Consider the following 6,000-nt stretch of genomic DNA (forward strand, 5'->3'; position numbering starts at 1 on the left):
TTATTTATAACAACATATTTATGCCTTAAAAAACAGACTTCAGGCCTGTGAGCTCATTTGGCTCACAATAGAAGCCCATGAGATAGTGTTTTCATTTCACTTTATAGACGAGGGGACAAAGAGAACTTAGGAGGTAAGTTCTCCAGGAGGTAAGTTCTCCAGTTGGATGGAAGGAGGATTCAAGCCCAGGTTTTCTGAGATCGTATCCTCTGTTCTTTTCACATAGGGCCAGTAATGCTGTAGACAATATGGGGAAAAAAGGCCAAAGTTCTGAACTGACCCACAAGGTTCTGTGTGATTTTTTCACCTACCTATTACCTCTCTGATGGTCTCTTCTACTGTTTCAAAAAAAAAGAAAGAAAGAAATACTCCTATATAGCTATCCTTTCTCCTTAAACTTGCAGACATTATTCTACCTTAGGGCTTACACTGGATACTCTTTCCTGTCACTTTCAAAATGAGATCCACCACTCCATCCTCCTTGACATTACAATATGCTCTTATCACCTTTTGACATGCCATCTAGCAAACTCACATGTGACTACTGTTTGTTTCCTTTACTAAAAGCAGGCCCTAGGAGTATGGCAGGGTTTTCCCATTTTCTGCATTGTGATATCCCAAACACCTACAACGATGCCTGGCATATTGCAGAACACAAAGCTCATCGACTCCATGAAGGATTTGGAGCAAGAGGCATCCACTGGGAATGGCTGCTGAGAGAGCTCTTCCTGTGTGTGCTTGGGAAGGCAGCTGCAGTGGGCTCTGGAAGGAACGCTAGTGGGTGCTGGGGAGGAAAGGCTGTGACCTGGGCAAATTTCTTGGGAAGTTTGGTGGAGAAGTAATAAAAGAGATCAGAAAGTGGATAATGAGTCAGAGTACAAATGTAGAGGGAAGAAACTCATAGAACTCGCTTTGTGGTTAAAGAAACCATGTATCTCAACTATACTTCATTCAAGGGCATTTCCAACATGAAAATCCAAAGCCAAGGTATTTGGAATCAGAGTGGCCTTTGCTGACCATTGGAGGTCCATGTTGGAACATCAGAGAGATTAAAACATTCTGCCAGAGGCTATGTTGCCATCTCCAAGTACCATGCAACATCCGAGATATAAAAATAGACCCAACAAAACATGAGAATATTACATCTTATGACTTAGATAGAGCTTCTGGTAAAAAAAATAAAATAGAGAAATGTGACTCATTCCGATAAATGTCCTCCAATGTTCCTGATCCTGTCCAATAAGGCAGAGGGAGGAAAAGGCTGGAAAAGGAAGGGACCCCACAGTCATGACTATAAATCTGTGTTAGATAGTTACGAAGTTTATTCAGTGGGTAAAACAGTGTCTGGTACTAATGAAAAAAACAAAATAAATAGGGATATTTGTGTGTCCAGAGACAACACGTAGTTCAATTAGAATTAAGGTCCCATGTGAGTCCTCCTTCCCTTGGCATGTAATAGCCTGAGTCCCTTCTCTGGACCTCAGAGAAAGTATGCTACTTGCTGAAAGAGGGTTTAGTGGCAGCAAGTCTGTGGACATTATCTTGTGGTATACAATGTACCACAGAAAGGCAGTTGCTTTGATTTTTGGAGTCATCTGCCAGCTCATGTAATAACTGTTATATGTTATTGTTCATACAAATCTCTGCATCCTTGTGTTCCACATTCTTTTGGATACAAGGGTCACTTTTGGGCAGATGGGACTATGTGAAGATTGTAGCTTCTATTTTAAATGATTGAGTTCAATCTTTTGAGGTCTGTTGATTATCTGTAAAATGATATATATCTTTAAACACAGGTTTTCTGGGAAAAACAATTACAAACCTATATTGAACATGCAATGTCTGCAGGAATTGTATTTGCTGCTTTTCCTGGACTATAGAAATTTTTGCCTAACAGCCCATGAAATGCATACCATTACCATCCTTTTACAGATAAAGGAATAGGTTTGTTTGGGCATGTGAAAGAAAACAAAAAACAAACAAACAACACCAAAAAAAAAAAAAAAAAAACAGTCAAATCATGAGTTGACTGCAAATCAGGATGTAAGCCCAGCTGTCAGACTTTAGCACTCACACTCTTGACCAGGGACCCTAAAGTCTTGTGAATTTCAGAACTTATCACTTTGTCATCAAAATAGAAAACAGACCTACTGTGATTATATTTTCCATCATGAAGAAGTTTGTTTTCCCCCTTGAACTACTATGTGAGCATCATGTAAATCTTCAAGATGAGGATCTTGAAAGAATTGTCCTTCCTATGGATATGTCACTCTAGTAATGACTGATTGCACAAGAGCTTTGTTACATGGTTTAAACTTCTAGAGTTGATCCTGCAGGACAGGATAGCAACATTAAGAATAATAGTTGGCTGTGAAAAATCATCCTCTTCTCTTAACAGAATATTTAGGAAGTTTTGGTAGATTAAACAAACCAAAATCAGCCCCAGGTGAATTGTTAACAATCAAATGGGTAAAAAATAATTAGAAAGATCAGTGATTTGTTTGAAACTATGAATTGGCTGGAAAATAGCAACATTTCAAATAGATACATTTAATGCAGCATCATTAGGGTAGCCATGGAGAATTTTTTTTCCCCACACCTATATCCACCAGGATGTGTGAAGCCTAGGAAGTATTCTGCAAGATGATTTGCAGAAATTTACAGCATGTTTGTTTCTTTATATAATTCATGTTTCACATTCATTTTAGTAAATTATGCTTTCTATTTTTGGTCGACAATATTTTAGTGACTTTTAAAATTTTGTTTCTGGCTCTGGAGGGTGAATTTATCAAAAGTATCTGAGAACCAAGCAAATGTTTCTATTAGGTATTGTCATGGTAGATGCCTAACCCCAAGGTGGTTTTCATATTTTATTCATTTTAAGCAGTTTTAACAGTCCTGTTTTAACATTTCTTTTAACAAGGGATGTTCCTTTTTTGACTTATGTTTTCATCACTTCTCATTTGATTTTTTTTCTTTCATCATATTTAAGTGGCTTTTTCTTAAAAATACATAAATGTCAAAATGAGAAACACACTTTGCTTGCTAATAATTTGGAACATTATTGCACCATTGACTATCTTTGCAGGAATATGCAATTAATAGTGAGCCCCTTAATTTGATTCTTTTTTGTTCACAAAGGGAAAGTGGCAACAATTAGCTACAATTCTTCAGCATCAACATTTAGAGATGGTTTTTAATGAGTTAATTCTCTCAATTTTTAAAGCTGAGTAGTTTTAAATTCTCAAAACTATACATTTTCCATTCTTAATGAGACTTAGCTACAATGATTCACACTGGTTGTTGAACCTAGATCTAGAGAAGATAATGATGAAGACTATGAGGACAAGGACATTCTTCTATTATGAGCCATTATGTGTTAGGCCCTGTGTTAACAGCTTATCTCATTTCTCTTGACAATCAAGCAGTGATATTGACAGTTCTGTCTCCTTATACAGATAAGGAGCCTAAAGCAGGCTACCCAAGGCCATTCAGGTATGAAGTGTTAGATAGGGACCAGATCTGAGTCTGTCTACTTTGTAATGTGGTGGTTACCCATTTGAACACAGTGTCTCCTGTTACATAATCAGAGGTCATCCTCTGGTATGTTCCCTTCCTCCCTATAGTCCTGAATCTAGAGAGGACTCTTCCCACCAAACCTCAGGTAATCAGGATTCAAAGCTGGCGGGCGGCTTTTATTTAAAAATCACAAGTTGCACATTTTGAAAGATAGGAGCCCCCCTTTCCCTCTCATAAAAGTAGCATTTTTACCATCTTCTTTTTCCCTCTCTGTAGTATGGTGGGACAGATCTTAGCTGAATGCCACAGCCCACAATCTATTATTCTCTCTTTTTTAAAAATGATACACCCTAATGTGAAAATAGGAGTCACTGTCATTTAATTTAAGCCCATTCCCTTGTAGAAAGATACTAGTCCAGGACCATGGGGTGAATCTGATGATAAAATCTAGAAAAAGCCAGATCTGTGTTGACATTTTTTTTTTATTGCTATGTGTGTTCCCAATACAACAAACAGCATCAGTAGTGTACACTTTAATAAAAAGGAATTTTTAGCTTAGTAGAAAAGGAAGCTCAGAAGTATAATGAATATGTACATCTTTATGAGAGGTGTATGTGTGTGACCATCTGTATATTCCCTGTGGATAAGACGTATGCACACGCAAGTAAACTAGAGAGAATTTCATTCAGGGGAAACTTTTAGGGAAAATAAAAAATGATTTCTATTTAAGGCCAGGGGATTATTTTACTATCTGTCTGGAACCCTCCTTTAAAATTCTTGCACAAAGTAGCAGCGATTCTTTAGAGGTATAGAGTCAATGGCTTCGGCTGTTATTTTACAACAGTTAAAATGCAGAAGTCTTTGCACATTCTGTGCTTTGAGAGGTTAGCATATCTGTATTTTAATTTGCATAATGTGCTTTTAGGCAGTTGATGTACTGACCTCAAAAACATTATGCTGAGAATACATTCCTGAAGTAACTAATTCACTATTTCTTTGAACGGGAATAAGTCATCAGCTCTATATGAACTATTTTAAAAATGCAAAATTTTTACATCAAATTTGTTCAGTTTTAGCTTTTTGCATTGGCTGTGGTGGTTTGCTTAAATTTCTTTTCTATGCACAAAACAAATGCATGCTAATTATCTCTCTAGTTTACGAAATATCATTGATATTTGCGTAAATATTTAGTACATAAAAATACTATCAAGAAAACAAATCAACTTTTAATAAATATCTTCAGTTCTGAATACTATATACAAGTACTTTACATCTACTCCCTGGAGAGAGCATTTCTGGCTTTGCTGTGAGCAAGGTGATCACTGACATAAATTACTAGTACATTATTGCAGTCAGATGCATTGTGGTTGTGAACATTTGGATATGAACCATGCAGAAAATAAATATCTTAACCATTGACAAATGCTTTCTTGAACCTTCCAAAGCAGTACTATCCTTGAGGGTCAATTCAAGTTTGATGGTATTTTCTCAGCTACCAACCCACAAATCTTTCCAGAACCTTTTTTCTTTGTGATTAATATAGTACATCAAGTATAACTGTTCGTATACCAACACTAGGAAATTAAACAACATAAGAACACAGGACACCTCAATGGTGCTTACAGAGGTCCTGGCAAGAGGGTTTTGGCTTTATCTTGCTCATTCACTGTTCTCTGTGACCAAAAGTGTACTCTGACACCACTCCTAATTCCTTTTAATTACAGGATGGAAGGCAATAGGTAAAGCAAGACTTACAAGTCTGAAGCTTCTGTTGTTTTCCTTTTCTATAATTTAGGTATCACATTATTGATTCAACAAAAGTCATACAACAAAACTTCTTGTATTGTCGGTAGCTATGATTCTAACTTCTCAACATTCTGCCTTGAAAATCAATCTATGGAATGTAAAATAAGGCAATACTCTATGACAGGCACCTAGAACATCCAGAAATGTAAGATAGTAAACAATCATTTGAGAACATCTCTTAAAATAATACTGATTTCTGCAATATACAGTATTTACACAACAGCTGCAAATTTGCTCATACAATATTTCTAATATAGATAAATAGGAATACAAGTCTATGAATTCTCTGCTCCATTTCCAAAATTTCTTGAAGTGTAAACTGTTGGCATCTCTTTTAAAAATGTTTACTGTAACTTTTTAAAACAAAAATCCAGCTGATATGCACAATTGATTCCAGTCCCTTTTCTTCATTAGAGAGTGACCAACACACATAGCAACCTATTTTCCCCGTTAGTAATCTTTGGTGCTTTCTTCCAACGAATTCTGGTGAATGAGTCAATGCAGAACAGGAGGAGGATGAAAGCAACTAGAAAAGTGAACCAGCACTTTTTGTTCTTTCACTTATGGAAAAATGAGTTGGCGAGCTATGGAGATTTCCACTAAGTTGTATGCACCATGTGGAGAGGGAGGTTGTCCAGGTTTCCCTCTGATTTCTACCCTTAAAATTTCACTTTT

The sequence above is a fragment of the Marmota flaviventris genome, chromosome 7, assembly GCF_047511675.1.
Source record: "Marmota flaviventris isolate mMarFla1 chromosome 7, mMarFla1.hap1, whole genome shotgun sequence".
Classification (NCBI taxonomy): domain Eukaryota; kingdom Metazoa; phylum Chordata; class Mammalia; order Rodentia; family Sciuridae; genus Marmota; species Marmota flaviventris.